The following is a 22,166-nucleotide window of genomic DNA, read 5'->3' as shown; positions in this document are numbered from 1 at the left end:
GTCATTCTTCCTCCCCTCCCTCTCCTAAATCTCATAACTTTCGTCTTCCCTATGTTCACCTCCAGCCCCTTTCTATCCATGTATCTTTCCAGCCTATCCATCATACTTCTCATCCCTTCCTCCTCCTCCGCAATCAACACCAAATCGTCCACATATGCTAATGTCTACACCCTCTTCCCCCCTAGCATCACTCCTCCCCATTTAACTTTCTCCATTTCTTCCTCCAAGTCCGCAATCAAGATGTTAAACAGCATTGTACTCAGAGGGCATCCCTGTCTTACCCCCTTCCCAGTCCAAAAACTCTCCCCCATCTCCTGTCTCTCTCTTATTCTGCTCTTTGTCTCCCCTATTATCTCCTCTATTCTCCTTGCCAGTCCCTCCCTCACCCCTCGTCCTCTCATCGACTCCAACAAAACCTCCCTATCCACTGAATCTAACGCCGCCTTTAAATCTACAAATAATGCCACCATTCCTCCCTTCCTTCCTTCCAGTTGCCTTCCTATCAAATAATTTACCACATACACATTGTCCATCGTTCCCATCCCCTTCCTAAACCCCGTCTGATTTGGCGGCACTATCCCCTTCTCCTCTACCTCTTCCCTTAACCTTTCCGTCAACACTGTCGCATAGACTTTATATAGTATTGGCATCAAGGTTACTCCCCTGTAGTCCCCCACCCTCTCTCCCTCCCCCTCCTTTACAATTGGTATCACTACCCCCTCTCTCCATCCCTCTGGCCATCCCTCCCCTCCCCACATCTTATTACAGAATCTCCATGCCCACCTCTCTAATTCTCGTCCCCCGTACTTCCACACTTCCCCTGGTATCCCATCTATCCCTGCCGCTTTTCCATTTTTTATTCTCTTTATCACCCCCCTAATCTCTTCTATTCCAATCTTTTCCTCATCCCCCTCCCCCTCCCTCCTAGCCCAGTACCCCCTGATCACTTTACTCTCTACCCCTCCTTGCAATTTCATAATACTCCCTCCATTCCTCCATCCCAATCTCCTTATTCACTCTCCTCTTTCCTCTCTTCCTCTCTTCCTCTCCATATTCACTAGCTCTTACACCTCCTCTTCTTTCTTAACCTTTCTTGCCTTCTTCTCCCATCTTTCATTCTCTTCCCTCTTTTTCCTCTTACACAACTCATTATACTCCCTCGCCCCCTTCCCTACGCCACTCCCTCAACTCTTTTCTTATCTCATTTTTCTTCTTCTTACATTCCTCATCCCACCATCCTTTCTGCTTTCTCTTCTTTCTTCTTCTTCCTTCCTCCGTTTCTCTTATCGCCTCTTTTATTCTCCCTTTTATTTCTCCCATCCTTCTCTCCTTTCTTCCTATTCTAATTCCCCCGACCTTTCCAACGCTTCTCTAAACCTGTTCCTTCCCTCTTCATCCCATATCCCCTTCCCGCTCCTCCCTCTTTCTTTTTCCCTTCCTTTCTTTCTTCTCCTCTTATCCATACTTCTGAAGGATGATGGTCAGAATCTATCTTATCCCCCACTTTTAACTTCCTCACTTTTCCTCCCCGTCCCCTATCACGTAATCAATTACTGTATCCCCCTTTCCCCCGGTAAATGTAAACTCCCCTCTCTCATCCCCTCTCACCATCCCGTTAAGTGTTCCCATTCCCCATTCTTCCAGAAACTCTATCAACTGTCTGCCTTTCCTATTTCTCTTCTTATCTTTCGATCGCCTTCCCCTCTCCTCCTCCACTCCTCCGTCCACTCTTCCTCCCTCCTCTGCTGTCCTCGCAGAAATCCTCCTCTATTAGTGTTTTCACTCCCTCCTCTTCCTTTCTTGTCCACTTTTCCAATTCCCCTGTCATCTTCCCCACGCCCTCCCCCACTCCTATCACCCTTCATTTCTGTTCCCCCCACCTCAACCTGCCCACCATCATACCTTCCGTTCCCCCCTCTATCTTATATCCTTTCTCTAGGCACTCTCTCCTTATACCCATCAACATACCCCCCTTTGGTCTTCCTCTTTTCTCCTCCTTCTTCGCTACTTGTATCTCCCATTTTAACTCTCTTGGCAATTTCCTTTTCACCCTCTCCCAGCCCTTCTCGTCTACCCATGTTTCTGATGACACTACTACATCCCATACTCTCAAACCTCTCCAGAAATCCTCGCCTTTCTTTCTCAATCCAACCACATTCTAAAACACCGCTCTCCATCCCCCTCCTCTTCCTTCCCTCTCCCGTTCCCCTCCTTATCTATCCTGCACCCTAATTTTCCCTCTAATTGATCCTCCCTTCTGCTCTTCCCCTCCTCATCTACCAACCTTTCCTTCTTCTCTTCCCATCTCCACCACCTGTCTTCTATCATTATCCTCCCATATCCCAATCTTATCCTCTTCCCCGCATTCTCCTCTTTTCTCGCAATCTCCTCCAATTTCCACCTCATCCTCCTTTCCTTCCATGTCCAATCATCTAATATTCTCTCCTTCTCTCCTCCCTCAGCCCACTCTTCTTCCTTTATATCTCCCTTCTCTGCTCCTTATCCTGCAACCTCATTAACACCATTTCCCTGCCTTTCTCCCTGTCTCCCCCTAGCCTTTTCACCTCTTTAACCCTCGCCTCTGCCTCTATATCTCTTATTATCCTCTCTACCACCTCTTTTCTTTTTCCTTCTTTAACTTCTACTCCTCTTATTATTATATTCCTCCTTCTTTTCTCTCTATCCTCCATCTCCATTCTTCTTTCCATTCTCTTTTATCCTTCTCTCTATGTCCCCTCCCTCCTCTCTTCCCTTTCCTCTATTTCCTCCTTCCCCTTTCTCCCTCCAGCTCCATCACCCTCCTGTCTAATCCCTTAATACAATTCTTCAACTCCTCCCTTTCCTCCTTCCACCTCTCTTCCATCTTTCTAAATTCTTTTCTCATCTCCTCAATCCACCCCTTCATTCCCTCTTTCATCACCCCCTCCATCTCAACCCTCCATTTCCTCATCATCTCCTCTCATCCTCTCTTCTTTTTTCTATCTGGTGATCTAACCATCTTCCTACTTTTTAAAAATATACCCTTTTCGTTTCCCTCCCAGTCCTCTCTTTTCCTCTTTATCCATTCTTCCATATTCCCTTCACTTCCTCTTCTCTCCTTCCCAAACCTCGTGCTCTTCCCTAATCTCTCTGCCATTCTAAATTTCTCTCTTTTCAATTACGCCCTCTACGTCTATGCCTTATTCGCTCCTTATCCATTTGCTATCCACTTGCCTTTCTCTATGCTTCTTCCTCTATGCCTAAATCCTGTCTACTTGCCCTTCTTAATATCTTTACTTTCTATGCCCTGACTGTCACTTTTTCCCTCAACCTCTCTGTCCCTATTTCCTCCCTATATTTCCCTCTTTCCACTCTCTCCACACACGTTCGTCACTCTCGCTCTCCTTCAATTGCCCTCACACACTCTCAGACCTCCTCTTTCACTTTATCCACCCGTTCACCTCACTTTTCATAGCCTCTTTCTCTCCACGTGTCACTACTCAATGCACCGGAAGCGGAAATCCCGAATTCTTGACTAATTATTGAATTATCTGTCTACTTAAATGATTTTTTACAAAGTAGACAGATACTAGAAAGAGATGCCAATAGTTTCTGATACTGTAAGTATGTGATACTGCGTTTCAATACTCTTATCAATCTTAAGTTCCATTTCACGCATATGTGTACATGTATCTATAGTATATGTTACATGTACCATATAAAATGCGCGCATATAAAACGAAAAATATCTGTTTCTTTATTTAAAAATTATATTCGAAAAAAGTATAGTATATTCAAATATAAAGTTGAAAAAAATCCTAGACTGCTGCACAGAAAGGTCAAAAGACATCTTAAAGATATTTAAAAGATAATAAGACGTCTTTAAGTTGTCTTTTAAGCATTTTTTTAAAGATATGTGCTGTCTGGAAAGTAACGATAAAAGTAACTCTTAATTTTGTTACTCGTTATCGAAAAATGTAACAAAGTTACTTTTTCCATTACAAACAAAATTTGTAACGCTGTTACCATTACAGTTACCGAAAAAATCAACTGTAACGGTAACGACGTTACTTCCCAACTCTGTATATATTATATATTGTTACGTCTAGACTCGAAAAAGGATGAGTCAATGAAAGGACACGAATTACTCGTGTCGAAACGCGCTTCTTATGAACGCTTCTTTCGACTAGAACGAACTATACAGAGGCCTTAACTTGGCACAGATTTCCAAGCTTTCTTTTACTAGGCCGTCGTTCGTTGGACCTTGTTCGGTACGGGAATTAAATCTCTGTTACACAAGATGGGACGTTGTGCGATTTCGAATTAAGGACATAGGAATGAGGTTAATTAATTAAATGAATTATTAAAATTAAACATTATAATTTATCATAAAAAATTTAAGAAAATAAAGAAAGTCAAACATACAGAACTTAACATTATTATCTGCGGTAACATAAAGACGAATACATATATTGTAAGTACTACTGGTGGTTGTATTTGTAATTATTATCACGGGTTGTATAAAAAGGTTTCGAAGGTGCTGGCTTTATATAAGGTATAATCGAATACCTAGTTAATCGATTCAATAATAACTACAAAGTATTTAACGACAACGACTGAAAAATATAAAACAACACTAATAAAATGACAACATAAGAAATATCACGACAATAGCATACGACAATAAAATATGGACAAAAAGGAATAAGAGAAATAGTTGTAACAATTATTGGACTGTATCTTTAATTTAAAGAAAGATATAAGAACTTTGAATCAAGCAAATATTTATCCCAATAATAAGTAATCAAATAAACCAGTATAAATGATTGTACACAAAAGTATTACTTGAAACGTATGCTTACAAACAAATAAATGTTGTCGAACAGAAATAATTATAGTAGCAAGAAAATGTACATAATATATATATAACATAAATAGAATCGCAGAAATGGTGCGATTAACGTATAACATAAAAACACAATATAAATCAATATAAACATATACATATAAAAATACAAGACATATAAACAGAGAAATATATAAAGAAATAATACATACATATATCAAAATCTGAGAACTTTACCCAATGCATAGAACTCAAAAGAATAATCTTAAACTATAATAACTGATTAATAATCTGAGAACTATACCAAATGCATAGAACTCAAAAGAATAATCTTAAACTATAATAACTAATTAATAATCTGAAAACTACACCAAATGCATAGAACTCAAAAGAATAATTTTAAACTATAATAACTAATCTGAGAACTACACCAAATGTATAGAACTCAAAAGAATAATCTTAAACTATAATAACTAATTAATATTTAATATTATACTTGTGGATCACCCTGTTGTAATGACGTCATTAACGATTGAACGATAGATTGCAAAATACAAATCAATCGTGTAATTTATCTGTGCTTTTGTTCAAAGTACTACGTATTGCAACCGCTATTGTTATAAAATAATATAAATAAGGCCAGAAATTACTTGAGAAATAAACTTTAAATGAAAAAAATTATAATCAAAAAAAAAAATAGATAATGTAATATATCATATATGTTAATCACTTTAGAAATTAAGCCCTTGAAAAATGCATATAATATACTAATATCATAATAATTTGCATCATATAAATTATGCTACGGATAATCAATTAAATGATAAGTACATAAGAAACTCACCGATCTCCTGTAGATCTCACAATTATGGTTAATATAAATATTATTAATACTTTACATAGTAAGAGTCGGTTATAGATGCCTAATACGCTCTGGGATGATAATACGGGTGTGGGGTCCTTATAATGCTCGCCTTTATGGCGGCCGCCGATAATCCCTTATGGATAATGTCCTTTTTCTGTTTGATTCTGTAAGGTACTGTATGTGACTGGGACTCTTATGTCCCTTAAACTGTTATCGGACCTTATACCGTAATTAAGAAACCGAGATGAACAAAAGAACGTTATAATTACGCGTCACTACGAACTTTACTTTGACAAACTTCACAGGGAGATATCCCGTTTGATACTGCCTGCTGCGTGATAGCGTCGCTTCCTTATATTAACTTATGTATTCCTACGCCGGCCGGAACTACTTTAGCGCTCGCGTCGGTCTATGCCTGCGTGTTTCTTTGTGATAACATACAAAGAATATGCTTTTAGGGATGGGTTATTCTCTAGCTCTTATTTAATTTTAAACACGGGTGTTATAAAAATTCGAAAATCATCAGTCAGAAAAATGCGGAAGAAATTCTAACGTTAAATCTTAGGTTCTGACTGGACATTATAATGGTATAATTAATACAATAAGAAAAAATTAAAGTAATATCAAAACGTAGAAGTGACTAAATGTAAAAGTGTATACTGATAATGGTCAGAAGTCTATTCACCGCTCGCATGTACGTTAAATTAAAATTAAGTGTTTGAAATATATGGGATAACTAAAACATGCATCTGAATAATAATTAAATATAAAAAAAATAATATTCACCAAGCCCGAGCCATTAAATTTATTTGTTTATATTGATAATTTTATATATTCTTCGAGCAATTCTTTATTAATTATCTTGATATTCTATAATAGAGAATGGAAAGGGAAGAGGATATTGAGATTTTAATAAATCGCTATATTATTTGAAAGAAAAGAAAAGGAGAGAAAAAAATCAGGATTTTGAAAGTATTACCTATATGCGTATTTTTGTATCAGTATGTGAAATACTGATTCTGCAAAAACACGCAGGTATTCGCAAAGAACAGAAAATCGGAATTTAGGAAAGAAACAGAGTAATGCATTGATGAATCTCAAGGATGTACATAAATGAATGTAAATAAGTGGCTTAGTAATTTTAAAAGAACGAAAGATTTTGTAGAAAACTAAGGGTATACTTAGCTACCTCTTCGACAGCACAACGGACGAGGAGTTTCAAATAATAGATTACAATTGTAAGAGCAAGGAAAGAGAAAAAAAGCAAAGAAAATATACTTAGAAAAGAAATAATATAAGTTTAAAGTTAAAGACTTAGAAATAATTTAATTCTAGTGTAATTATTACAGAAAGTTAACTATCATATCAAATTACAAGATAAAGATTAATGAAAGTAAGAGATATATTGTTATATAAAACTTATATATTGTCGTGCGACACTACTATAACTGTAAAGTTTTTGTAAAACCACCTTCCAAAACCAAAAAAGGAAGTACGAAGTATTTACTTATCTATCTGTAAGTATATTAATAATACTTGCACAATTAATATTAGAACACTCACCTGATTAATACGCGCTTGCACCGCTAGATGGCTACATGCCAGAAATCTTACTCGAAAGTAAAAAACCATTTTTAAAGTTTATATAAAGCTAGTATTAGCCATGAAACGTTACCTAATAGAAAAAAATGGAGACTTTGGGAAAATTGCTGGTGAATCTGTTGTGTTACGATTTTACTTTCGGCTTGTACGACGAAAGTAAAAAAGATTTCATAACAGAATTACCTCTCGAAATATCGTGTATCATAATGGCGATGCTAGACTCGAGATCTCTCCAACATGTTGCGATGGTTAGTCATAACTGGAAACATATATCTGAATATGAGCAAGAACACAGAAGAAGACTGTTGCGATGGACGAGCAGCAAATCAAAGAAGTACGCGCTTCGTCAAAATAGAGAAAAAAGAAAAATTCTCGCTTTAATTCGTAAAAAGAAGAATGATAAACCACGAATATCTGCCGCTGCCGACGCGTCGAAACGTCAGAGACATATTAACGTAAGAGTGTAACGATATAATTGTATTAAATTATAATGATCTCTTAAATTATGACTCTCTCTCTCTCTCTCTCTCTCTCTAACCTTTATAAATATATCAAATTTGTAGCTATACGATTGCTTGAAAGACATGATGAAATCTTAATATATGTATGAACTATCGTAAATAAAAAAATAATATGACGTATGTATATGTAATGTTATAAACTGTCTATAGAATATACCTCTAATTTTTTACTTTTATAAATGTAAAAAAAAATTATTTAAAGCTGCTAATAAATAATAATATTTTTAAATCAAAACAATATAATCAATGGTAAAATTATAAAAATTAAGAATAAACTTCAATTTCGGAAATTGATTTTTCATATAACATCTTACGAAAACCTAACATATATGTATAACTCTTATTGAATGGTATAAACGTGAAAAATTAAATAAAGTTAATTAAGTTTCTTAATGAGTAAAATTCTCTCTAAATTGTTGTAACTATTAAAAATGGCATCCACAAACTTGTTTTATATTTTATGTACAAAAAAATATTTTATGTATTATGCATTTATGATAAAGTCATTTGCTAAATAGTGCAACGAGACACCCCCCCCCCCTCCGTTACTAAGTACCCGACTGAACATCCGTCGGAAGTCCGCGGCCCGGTGAATAAAGACCGGGCCAAAGCGGAGACGCAGTGCGCGAGTAGTGATATAGGGGGAGTTCTAACTCAGGAGCTTGAGGGGAGTGCGGGGTGGGGGAGGGGATCTCGGTGGCGCGAGGGGTCTGACGTTACAGGAAGGGGAAAGGGGTCCTACTTACATTCGAAAACAGATGTTTCTTTTTCCAATTTTTATGATCATTTTCCGGAGTACTTTAGAGGCCATAAAATTTTCTTTTTTCTAATTTTTATGACCATTTTATCATTACGATTTACGCGCCGACGTTCGGCAGCTTTGCACCCTCGCGGAAAATCTCCCATAAAACGGGAGCGAGACATCTTCCTTATTATTTTTTTTAAGGAAGAATTCAACTGCGCCAACGTTCGGTTGCTCGAATATATAAATAGGTGCTCTAGAATCCATTAGAATAATGTTTCTTATTTTTATGAACATTTTATGATTAGGATGTCGTGGGAAAAGGATAGAAATTTTTGGCCGACGCTGCGACGAACATGTCTGGAAGCTCCTCACACTCCAGAGAGAGGTGTGGATACGGGGGTGCAAGTTACACCCCCGCCCACACCCTTCCCTGACTTGAGTGCTTTACGCACTCTCATTAGAGAAGAGGTGGCTCGGGCTCTCTATGAGAGTCCGAGTCATTCAGGATGTGAGGATTCTACTAGGGTTCCAATGGAGAGAGAAGGAAAGGAGCTTAAGGAGAGAAAGGGACAGGAGAAGGAATGGGGTGTGGTGAAAAAGAGAAAGTCAGGGAAGGGAAAGGGAGAAGCTCGGCCGGATAAAACCGGGAGCACAAAGGGTGGAAAGGAGAGGAAAAAGGGTGGTGGGATCTAAGATCCTAAAGACCGCCCCTGAGATGCTTCAGGTGCCTGGCCATCGGGCACCTGAGCACCTCCTGCTGCTCTGGAGTAGACCGCGGTGACAAATGTTACCGTTGTGGTACACCGGGCTACTCCAGAGCGGGATGCAGATCGGCACCCAGTTGCCCCCTTTGTGGGGACCTGGGGGTCGATGACGGTCACACCCTGAGTGGGGGAGAGTTGTGCTCCATCCTCCCCAGGGCGGTAGGCAGAAAGAGGTGGAAGAAACCTCTCTCTCCGTCATCCTCCATGAAAGGAGGATGACGGTCATGTGGGGGAGCAGGTGAGGGTAAGACTTAGTCTTCCCCCTCCTCTCACCCACGGGGCAGTGAACTCGGGGGGTCTTTTTATAGGTGCAAAAGCGCCGACGTTCGGTAGCTGTTGTGCCCTCGTGGAAAATTTCCCATAAAAGAGCGAAACATCTTCCCTAATTATTAAGGAAAGAATGCAACGCATCAGCGCCAACGTTCGACTGCTCGAATTTGTGAATCTGTCTCCGCGTTAAAACGTATTCAGCAGTCGTCGAGTGTCGTTCTGTTAAGTGCAAAATGAATAGAAGCAGAAGATGCGATTATCATCGAAGACAACAACGAAGATGTGATTATCATCGAAAACAGTGATGAAGATATGGACGATGAAGAAGAGATCGATGAAGAAATGGATGCTGAAGAAGTGGAAATAGAAAATAAAATCGAATCTACTATGCATTGCAATAAACATATAAAAATTGTGCTTTACAAAATGTATTCAAAATATTCAATTGGTGGTCGAAGCATTATTATAAAGGTTTGATCAATCCATATTTATAATAAACTATTGTCAAAATACATATGCGTTATTATCTTTTTTTCTATCCTCTTCTTATAGCAAGTATTATATACCTTATCCTTGTATACATCTGTGTGGTGAATAATATATTACAGTACGTGATGCATTTTTCTGTTAGTTTGCATTTTCAGCAGACAATAGACGTGGAATATTTAACATCTTTAAACAAGTAGTCGATCAATGACAGTTGATTACGAACTGATCATGGTTCGTTTTTAATGTTGATTGAGGTTTATTTGATGTTGAGATCGACGTTCGTTTGATGTATGATAGTGGTTCAAACATGGTTGAATCGATGTTTCAATCGATGTTGATCAATGTTCGTTACATGTTTGTTTAATGTTTATTTGATTGTGTCGTGATTCAATAATCGTTTTATTATAATTATCTGTATGAACACTGTGTGGAGCGACAGTTGTCTTTTTTATTACTGATTTTTATTATTTCTTTCTTCGCCTATTCTTTATAAAACGTATCCTGTGTATAGTTGGATCTAAATTCATTCTGCTAAAGATGCTGAAAAATACTTATGTAGATGAGACGTGATACTCGAGTTAGAAGAAAATGAGAGTTTTTTCTTGTCCATCTCTGTAGTATTATATCGTATTATATTTCAGTACGTGATGCAGTTGCATCTGGTACTATATTTCGATTCACGATATTAAAATAATTAACGTCTCTTAAACAGTACAAATAGTTGATTTTTGTTTATTATAATTGATCATGATACATTTTATGTTGATTGACGTTCGTTTGATGTACGATAGTGGTTCAAACATGGTTGGATCGATGTTCATCGCGGTTCGATAGATGTTTGTTTGATGTTTATTTGATGTATGATTGTGGTTCGAACATGGTTGGATCGATGTTTCAATTGATGTTGATCAATGTTCGATACATGTCTGTTTAATGTTTATTTGATTGTGTCGTGATTCAATAATTGTTTTATTATAATTATCTGTATGAATGCTGTGTGGAGAGGCAGTTGTCTTTTTCATTACTGATTTTTATTATTTCTTTCTTCGCCTATTCTTTAATGTGACAATCCTCTAACGAACGTAGTACGTAAAATTACATGAATCAGCAATTATCCCCTCCAATGTTAAAACTTGCGATACAAGAAAAATCTATCCTACAACCAAAATTGTACGCCGAATATTATATGAAGTTATAAGGCGCTCTTAAACCGAGCAGAAACGCTCGTTTTATTCGTTTTCGATTGGAAAACATCACAATCTGCAATGGGAAGATGGAAACATTCCATACTACATGGCTAAACGTTTAATCACTGAAACTGTGACGTTGAAAGATGCAGTTTCTCGAGTATATGTTAAGGGGCATGAAAAACGAGAATGGTTGGCAAATTTACTGGCAGATGATGCGAGAATCGGCCTTATTATCGAGACATTGGATAACGACTATGAAGACGTTCCTCCTTTAGATAAATTTAATGTTACTCTGCACTACGATAAACATGTAAGAAATTGCGCTTTACAAAATGTATTTAAAATATTCAATTGGTGATCGAATCATCATCATGAAGGTTTAATCAACCCATATTTACATTAAAAACTATAGTTCAAGTATTATTTTCTATATTCTGTAATTAAATTTTTTTAATTTTAAATAAATTTGGAATTTTTATACATTTATATTTCTTTTACTGTCACCTTCTTTCCTTACCATCATGCTCTCTCCTTTCCTTACACATCATACTCTCCTTGTCCTACTTCTATAGCGCTGTCCTTTTCTCACCATGCGCGCTCTCCTTCTTCTCTATTCTTTCTCTCACCATGCGCGCTGTTCTTCCTCTCTATTCTTTCTCTCGCACCCATATCTCCTTTTCCTGCCATCATGCTCTCCTTTTCTTATCGTCATGCACTCCTTGTCCTACACATACACCACATCGTACTATAGAACGCCTAATTATATTTATTATTTATATTTATAGTCAAATATACATGATAATGTCCACCCACTATGCGACACGTTATTCTTTAGCGCAAACATTCGTACTGTCGGCGCGTTATTTTTTAGCGCAAACATCCGTACTGTCGACGGTCTGTTTATGTTATCATTTAGCCAAAAATTTTATCTTACGCTTTGTCGTATACATTTGTAACCGAATATTTCAATCGTCGTATACATTTGATTCGATTTCATCATACGACAGCCGCACACACGGTGCTATAACTTTTGAATAGTTTAGTATCGCATAAACTACAACGCCTTCGGTAGTGCCATGAATTCTGTAGTGCAATTTTTACAAAATCGTGAAATTGGTTTACCAAAGACTTATGCAAGATCGTTAAAACTGTTTTTCGAGATCCGTGACGATATAGATTTTTTATGTGATGTGGTCGATGAAAATACCGATATAGAACTTATGCAATTTGAAGATCCTGTTGTTGTGGAAATAAAGTATCTTCGAAAAGAGAGGCTGCTACAGATAAAAAAAGAAAGAAGGATAGACTTTTTAGAAGAAAGAAGAAAGCGACTTGTACATAACTCATTTAATACACACACACATGTGTTGAAAAAAAACTGAAAAAGGCTCAAAGGATCTTTTATCTATCGTCTTTGTTTGCGGAAACTCTTTGGTGAGCTTCCGTATGAGGTGTGGGAGACAGAGGAACCGTGGCTCCCCGAAATTCTGCAGGAGGACTCCAGGTCGTCAGATGAGAGAGACTCCGAATAGATTGTGAGTATTTATAATTTTTATCATTTTAGAAAATATTTTTAAAGTACTAATAAAAATGTTTTTTTTTCCTGTTACAGACGCAGCTATGACGAGTTCCCATGGCGCATCGCCCCTACAGATTTTTAATTTTTTAAATTTTCTACTATAATTTTAATTCTTTTTTATATTTTTATATTTAAACATATAACTATTTTAATTTTGCAAATTTTCTATTACAATTTCTATTCTTTTTTAATTTTAAAACACACACACACACACACACTTTATATGTATACACATACACACTTTTTAAATAAAATTTATGTTAAACTTATATATATTTATTACTTATCCACCTTCATCATCTATCCCATCCTTCTTCCTCTGTATTAGATATAATTAGATAATAAGATAACATTTAACATTATAAAAAACTTAACATGCAAAAATTATCTTTTTTCTCGCGTACGCCTTAGCCTCCGTCTTATCGCGCCTCCGCTATCCTCCTTCCTCTCTATTCTTTCTCTCGCACCCCATAACACGCTCTCCTTCTCGCTATCCTTCTTCTTCTCTATTCTTTTCTTTCGCACCCATATCTCCATTTCCTACCATCATGCTCTCCTTTTCTTACCATCATGCCCTCCTTTTCCTATCATCATGCACTCTCTTGTCATACACATACAGCGCTTTCCTTCTCACACCACGTCATACTCTCCTTGTCCTACGCTATATAGAACGCCTATATCACCGTCTCCCTCTAACGCGTTGCGAACGCCTATAGCACCTTCTCCCTCTACCGCGTTGCGAACGTCTATCGCACCTTCTCCCTCTACCGCGTTGCGAACGTCTATCGCACCGTCTCCCTCTACCACGTTGCGAACGTAATTATTTATTGCAAATATACATTATGGATAAACAGAGTGGGGTGATTATTTTATCTATAACAGTTGACATTCCTCTCTCACCATCAGACCTCCGCAGTCAGTCGGAGAGGACACTCCCTCCACGTGCGGAACCATATGTATGCCTTCCCCCCTCCCCCTCTCAATCAGGGGGGTGTTTGGTACCAACCTTTCCCCCTCAATCTGGGGGGGACATTTGGTACCTCCCCCTTCCCCTCAGTCTAGGGGGACATTTGGCCTCCCCCCCGGTCAGTACGGGAGGCGAGGTACCTCGCCTCGTCTCCTCCCCGCTTACCTCACCCCCCTCAGATCCCTGGATTAGAACTCTCTTATCCTATCTACTTATATACACTTTTTTCTTTTTACAACGGTATTCTGTAATGCCCCCATGGTAGCGTATCGATATTTTTAGGTATTAAATACCGTTTATCATCGTGTGGACTTAAAGCAATTTTTTTCTGCCGCGTGGTATATACTTTATGCATTTTTGATCTTATAGTCGATTGCTGTCGCGTCATTTTAATTCCTTCGTTCAGACACTGCATGTAATCGTCAAATGTTATCGTTTTCGCGACAACGTTATTCTTGACACCTTTTACCTTTTACGTATTCTTTTTACCATCTACTTTTAGCGCATATATTTTTGCTCTAAGCCCGACAAATTCTGTCATTATCATACCGTTGTTTTCATCCTTCATCAGACCCGGTACCTTTTTATTCACGAGCGGTATACCGTACGCATTGTCTATCGCATAGTCGCTCGTGTCGAACTTGCCGATGTCGCGTTTCATATTCTCGTACACGTCTTCGCACTCAATGTGATATATGAAACTATCCGTGTCGGTGTACATGACTTTACATTTTTCTTTATACATTGGAATCATGTAATCGTGATAAAATTCGTACAAACACATCTTGGATACATCAAGTATACACATACCTACATAGATTTGGTTTGTAAAACTTCACCTCGAGTCTACTCATCAACCTAATAAGTCACTTCAACATCTCTCCGAAACGTTAGTCCGAAGTCGTGAAAAGTCGTCTCTGTGTCTTTATACATTCACTGCGTCCTAAAATCAATTTTAACTTAATTTTCGTCAGCTACTTTGTGTCGTCAAGGTAGATCTTTAATAATACTTTACTTTCTCGTCTTCGCGACTCGTCTTGTATTATAATTTAGAGCTTCGACTTACTTTACATTATAATTAAGAATTATTACTTTATTGTTAATTAATTTCCAATTTCTGGTACAGTGCGGTTGTACCTTTTTACACCAACATTTGTAATAATCATTACTTGCAATCTTTGTAAAATCTTCAAGCTTTTAAAATACATAGTCGCTTATTTCGAAATATTCACAAGTTCATTATTTTAATACAGTGTTCCTTCACTCCCAATCAGTATTTACTATATTTAATTTAATATCGATTAAATATTTAAAGTACGTCTGGATCTTGAGCGTTAGCGAGACCCGTGCCTGGGGATAGAGCAGAGTGACGTGCCCCTCGTGTTAGTTCGAGCAGAGCTGAGACTTAGTCGATCAGCTGCTTGAATGTCGCTTGATCCAGATTGTCAAACTGAAATAAATAACTTTTCAAATTAGAATAAAATTTTGATTATAATTTATAGTAAATGCCTGGTTCTCGTCGCGCCGGTAAACGACATAGACAACTACGTGCCGCTTTACGTCGACAGAGACAAATTTCGAACAGTGATAACGGCTTCAGCCAAGTAGAAAAAGACAATTCAATTAACGTACCGGACAATCAAAGGATTGTCGTAGAACTTTTTGATCAGCTTCCTGCATCTAACTCAATCGAAGTTCCCATCTCGCGAAGAACCTTTGAATTTATTGGCTGGCCCGGACCTTTGGTTGAAATCAAGCTGCATCCTGCCTCAACCTCTACCACTGACATCCCTGAGGGAGATCCACGACGTCCAGAGTATGAGGAAAAGGCTCAGGAAAATCAGCAAAACTAGAGACATTAATAAAGGTAAGTCACTATTTTAAATACATACACACACATGCGCATATGATCAATCAAGAAAAATATTACTATTTTAATAAAAAAGAAAACGCACTCATATTCCAACAAAATATAATAAAAAAGAAAAGAATTCCGAATTGAACCACTATTTATAACACATCGTGCTTGACATTTATATGACATCATATTACTTTAACGACTTCAATTTTGCAAAACAATTATAATTACAATCTAGACATATGCTTTTACGACTAATGCAATAAACTGTTCCACCTTCAAGCTCCGAAATAAAAATTTTCTACAGTTAACTAGACATACATACAAGATATATATATATATATATCTCACTCTTTTGAATAACTCACAGTTCAGGCTATTGACTCTTATAAAATTACAAATTGACTCACATTCTGATATTACTCTCAAGAATTATAAAGTTAAAATACTATACTATCAAGAAATTTGCAAATTTAGAATGAAATTAAATAATCGATCTATCAATGTAAGAGAATTAACTACTCGTTATACTTAATTTAATAATAAAAATAACGGAGCATCCCTTGCTTAATCTCTTCTTCCTATTTTCCATCGGAGACAGTGATTTTGAAACAAATAAATTATATCGCTGGCCTCCACCACACCATATTCCAGTGTACATTTCTTTATATGATACCTCACTACACAGTGCTGAACCTGCAAAGAACCATACTCTTATTAATATATATATATATATATATATATATATATATATATGAGCAATAACAATTTTAATAATCTTTTCTTATTACATGAATAGATGCATCAACGAAATTCATGAAAAATAAAATCATATTACAACAGTTGACTTTCTCTTAAGGAAAGAGATATCTACATTCAATATAAATCCAAATCATTTAAATTTCACAATTTAACTTTGTTCTTCATATTAAAGCAGTCATTAATTAATGAGAAATTTGCTCTTACATTATACAAGTCGTAAATTAAAACTTTCAAAATCAGTATATATTTGGAATTGCTGCGACGGTGAATTCTACCATACAACAACAGTAAGTACGTAATCCCTCATAATTACTATCACAAACCACCTTAATCCTTATCCCAATTCTAATATAATTGAAAATTAATCACAATCTATTTATAATTTCAAAACTGAAATTTTCTAATCATAATTATTGCTCCAACTTAAAATTGAATAAATTCAGAACTATTGCAGATATAATTTTAGAATTTTATATTTCTTTTTTTTTTTTTTCTCTTTCATCTTTAATTGACTCGAGTGTCATTGTGCGTCACGTTCATTGCATACGCGATAATTGTCATGGTGTCATGGAGTTCTTAGAACTTCCTCAGCTTCTCGTTGGTGCCGAGTGAATTGTATTTTGACCACCAGACTATATCAAATATACAATAACGGAATTCAACGCGTTTGCTTAACATTCTTAATCATTTTCAAATACATATGTCATAAATTTAATCGCTTTATTTTCAACTTTCTTAATTTTTCTTATCAAATAAAATAAAATAAATGAGGCCTCAGACAACTGATTCTGAATTTCAACAAAATCTCTTCGTTGACCCTGAAGTCATATTAGAAACTTTAATCCAATTTATAGAAGAAAACAAAGAAAACATTATTTACAATTTAGATAATATCATAAAAAATTTTTTAAATCAAGCCTCTATTATCATCATTCCTGATCAGTAAAAAAATTCCCCGATTTATTAATTCCTAGTACACATTGATCCTGCTCTCGGCGGAGCCCTGGGTATAGCCGATTTAGACAGATCATCCAAAAAACTAAATAGAGAGTAACCCTGTTATTGACACCTAGGTAGACGATAACAGTGGGTCACAGCACATGACAGAATGTCTGCAACAGAGATCTCAGGAAGAAATAGTTCAATCTGCGCCAGTGGTCCAGGCCATCCAATGAACTCGAAGGTTCTTCGGGTGCTGACAATGTCAACTGGCTCTAAAGCCTGCGGCCACTCAAAGAGTTCAACAACGATCCTTTGATTATTTGGTATATCTATAGTAAGTTCTTCACTATTTCCAGTTATTTGATTAAAAGCATTAATTTGTTTTTGAAGTTGCCGTTGTTGGCGTAAAGCGGCGCGTAACTGTTTGTACCTTTTACCGGCGCGGCGAGTACCAGGCATCTACTATAAATTATCGTAAATTATTTTTTATTTTGCGAGATTAACATTTGTTAATAATCTGGATTAAACGACGCCCAGACGGCTCATCGACTAAGTCTCAGCTCTGCCTGAACTGTAACGAGGGGCACGTCACTTTGCTCTTTCCCAGGCTCGGGATTCGCTATCGCTTTATCCAGATAGAGTAAATGATAAAATTCTAATGGCTTTGATATTTAGTTAATATTGTAGTAATAATTTGTATAATATCTAATTGTTTATAGTAAATGTTGGCTCGGAAATGTAGGAACACTGGATCTAACAATTCACTTAAAGTAATGCAAGAATTAGCTGATATATTTCAAATATCAAAATAATTTTATAAAGTTGCAAGTATATAAGTTGCTATAATAATGTTATTAATTAAAACGAGAGGTACATCCGCACTGTATTGAAATTAAAGGTATCAATGGTAATATAGTATTAAATCTAAGTTAATTTAAAATGAGTCGCGGAGTAGAAAAATCTTAAAATATTTAAAGACTCTACCTTGACGACACAAAGTAGTAGTCAGTAAAGCTAAGTTGAATTATATTTTAGGACGCAGCGAACAAAGACTCAGAGATTCTACAACTTAGGACGACTTCTTCACGACTCCTGAATTACGACTGTTTGCAGTCCATACGCTCAACTGACTCCTGAGGTTCGTCCCCACTCTCAATCTCTCCTTCCACTAGTTATCAGAAGGACTCAAGTTCCTTCTGGTTGGTTGATCTTGTTCGTATGGAGATGGACTTTGGTTTGGAGAAGGAAGTCTCCTCCTCTGGAGTTATTGGAACCGAGTGAGTTCTTCGATATCAATTTCGATAAGATGATACGAACTTTATAATTAAGTATCCGTTGTTATATTTCGAGGAAGCTCTCGCGATTATACTCAAGCGATTTCTTTATAATCACTTGCTTCAACTAAAATGGTAATCAAGTATTGGTTTATATATTAGATTAAGAAGAAGCTTCTTCGCTGATCGTCAGGATGTTTAGGCTACTTGATTATATGTGATTTCATGAGTCTTTGTGTCGCTGTTATCGCGTGCGTCATATTAATTATCGATTTTTCATACAACGCTAAGACTTATTCGTATTGCAGCGAGAGAGATTTAATGACTATTATGTTATATATATATTTTATTCCTCAACATAATATTACTTATAAGAATTTTGAATACTTTCTCTCTCGTTGCATCACATTTGTTTTATTGATTAATTTTACATGTTTGAAAATATTTATATGGGAGACTATATTCTTATTTCTAGTATATTTTATTGAATTTATTTTGACATATGGTGCTTTTGTTTTTCTAATATTGATTTTATTCAGCTGCGAAAGTTAACTCTTGAGCAAATATTTAATTTTAATTTTGATAATACCCTTTTGACACCCAGTATATAAGATATATATATAAGATTTTTAATTTTAGTTCCAACAACCATTGCTTTGTAAAAAAAAAAAAATAAATCTTCCATATAAATTTACATTTTTAGTGGACGCGGATTAATATCGGTAGTATTTATATATTTTGTACATATATATATATGTTTTATATATATATATGTATACGGATAAATGTATTTTATTCGAGTATCGTCAGTGCGTCGTTTTTATATGTATTTAACTACTGGTTGTCCTTTTGAGAATAGGTGATTTTTACATCTAGTTTGATAAGTTTGGTCTAATTTTGTGAGAAGTTAATTTGTTTAAAATTTATATTTATCAATATAAATATATAAAAATATATATATTTAGAATATATATATATATACATATATATATATATATATATATATATATATATATATATATATAACCGTAAGAGACTTTGACTTTAATTTTTAATTAATACTTAATATAATATAATTGAATAACTATGATTGTATGATTAATTTTTATATTCATTAAGGACAATATTACTTAATTATGATTTTGTATAAGCAAGCATTTGGTAATATGCCGAATTGTATATATATATAGCGTACATTTTATAATTGAACAGTATATTTGTGTTTTTGAAAATTTTATTTTTGGCGGGACGTCACATCCCCCCCTCTTATTTAAGAACGAATTCCCGATGTTTTTCGTAGGGATTTGTTCTATATCATTTAATCGTTCGCGTAGATCGGTATAGACAGTGGGGATAGGGGTGGTCGTGTTTACCGCTGTGGTGTTGTTAATAGTGTGTTCGTCTTTTGGTGTTGTTGGTGTTGCTAAAAAGGATTCCGTCTGCCCTGGGGGAGATTGTCCTTCTTCCGGTTGTAGCTTTCGCCGATTTACGAGTCCTCGTGCCAGATGAAGTAAAAGATGTGTGAGGGAACTCCATACGGCGCCCAGCAGGTGCAGACTGCATCCATATACGGTGTGTAGTGCATAACCATGGATTGCCGTGTCGATAGTCAACTTAATAACTCTTATGACTATAAATACTCCGAGAATTCCGGCTGTCGCTGACCCGAAGGTTACGAATCCGCTCTATATCCTTGAGGCGGTATTTGAGGCTATTTTTTGGAGTGCCTTTTTGTCCAACAGGCTGTATAATGAGACTTCTCCTGGTACAACTGCTTGTCCTGTCATCCCACGAGCTACAAAGTTGAGAAGCGCTGGTTTCTCAGCAGGAAACATTATGTGATCTCGTAGCTTCTCTATCTTTTTCAGTGTATATTCCACTAATCGCCAATGGGCCTGGAGTGAGATATTTCCAACTCAAAGAGGTCATCGGATGTAATCGTTGTGGAGGTAATTGTCTGACTTGTGGATCGGGAGTAAGTTGAATCCATGTATCGTCTATGCGATAGAGTGTTGGTAGTTCGAAGCTACATTCCTTTTGAGTGCCAAATTTTGTGAGCACTCTAGATTTTGGCGTTAGAAATAATGAAGTATTTCTTACTGTTACAGGAAGTTCAGAGTAGCATTCCTTTGTTCTTCTGACTGTGGCGTCAACAGGAATATATTTTACTACATGTACTGCTTCTCCAGCTGTGACAGCCATGAATCCTGGTCCTTTCATTAATCGATGAGCAAACTCATCAGGCTGTAAGGTGGCGATTGATAAGGTGTTAGTTATTACGTTCTTTTCTAACTCGCATCTTTGTTGAATAACATTATGATAAAGAGATGTCATTTGATGTCTTATATGTTTTTCGACATATACGAATTTTGAATTCATATATGCAAAGATGTCGAGGTTATCGATTGGAATTGTTCCTCCTTCCGCGAAAACATCTCCCTTCTTTGTTTCCAGGATGAAAAGCTTGGGATGTTCTGTACGAAGAAGAGTATATCCGCACAATGGCTGTTCCCGGGTCTTTGTCAGTGCGAAGGTTATGTCTTGTGTTGTCAGACTATACACGATGGGTGACTTCCCTGCGCTGTTGTCGTCTGTAGTTTTGGTTGCAGGTCCTTCGTACAATACATCATATTGATGAAAATTGCATGAAGAGGTAGGCATTGGTTCCCAGTAAGTATATCCATCTTCTGAGTCAATGTTTGCAGGATTTTGATCCTTCGCTAAGTGTACAGACTGTTCCTGATTTTAACATTATCTTCCCTGTGTTTAGCTTAACGGGGACATAAGCTGTCTTCAAAGATATTTTTGCGACTGCTTGCACGACAACGTCGTCCCACGTTCCATAGAAGTCGGAGTACTGCGTGCCCTTACATTTTCCATCGTTGCTTATGCTTCCAGCCATGGTGATACTATAGGAGGAAGTCTGATTGACTCGGATCCCGTCGATTAAGACTCTCGCTCCAAGTGAAAGAGTACCGTCACGAAACATTCTTGTGCACTGTGCATGTCCGGTTTCATGCATATAATCGGCTCGTCCATTATGTACGACAGAAACGTGTGAATGCATGCCACAATAATATATTATTCTTGAAAGTTCAACTTTGCATTGCATTATATACGCATGATTATAGTCGGAAAGCTGCAGGAGTTGGATATAAGTTTCCGTGGAGTTAGGAATTTTATGCGGAAGGTTGCACTCTCCAACATCCAACAGCGATATCGAGGTTATATTTAAATGCCGCCTGCCGCAATCAAACCCGAGAAGAGCAAGGGAGGTTTGCGTAGTAATTAACAATATTAAATGATACATCATTCTGTAAGTAAAGAAATCAGAGTTTATTGTTTACATGTTTTCAGATTTCTGTTTCATTTGTTGTATCATACATTGTTATAGTCATTATTTTTTTATCAATACAGTCATATAAGAGTTCTGCTATGTTACAGGGATCATGTCCTTTGTTTCTTAATACAATACATATTATTAAATAATCTATAAAGCAAATAGTGCAATTT

General features: G+C 36.5%; 1 pseudogene; it reads right to left on the bottom strand.

The window, feature by feature from the left end:
- Positions 1-19,487: 19,487 nt before the first annotated feature.
- LOC140671990 (uncharacterized) lies at positions 19,488-21,570 on the bottom strand (annotated as a pseudogene).
- Positions 21,571-22,166: the final 596 nt, after the last annotated feature.

Source organism: Anoplolepis gracilipes, chromosome 12, assembly GCF_047496725.1.
Source record: "Anoplolepis gracilipes chromosome 12, ASM4749672v1, whole genome shotgun sequence".
In the NCBI taxonomy this organism is placed as follows: domain Eukaryota; kingdom Metazoa; phylum Arthropoda; class Insecta; order Hymenoptera; family Formicidae; genus Anoplolepis; species Anoplolepis gracilipes.
The sequence above is the reverse complement of the archived record's forward strand: the minus strand, read 5'-3'. Positions and strand labels throughout refer to the sequence as shown.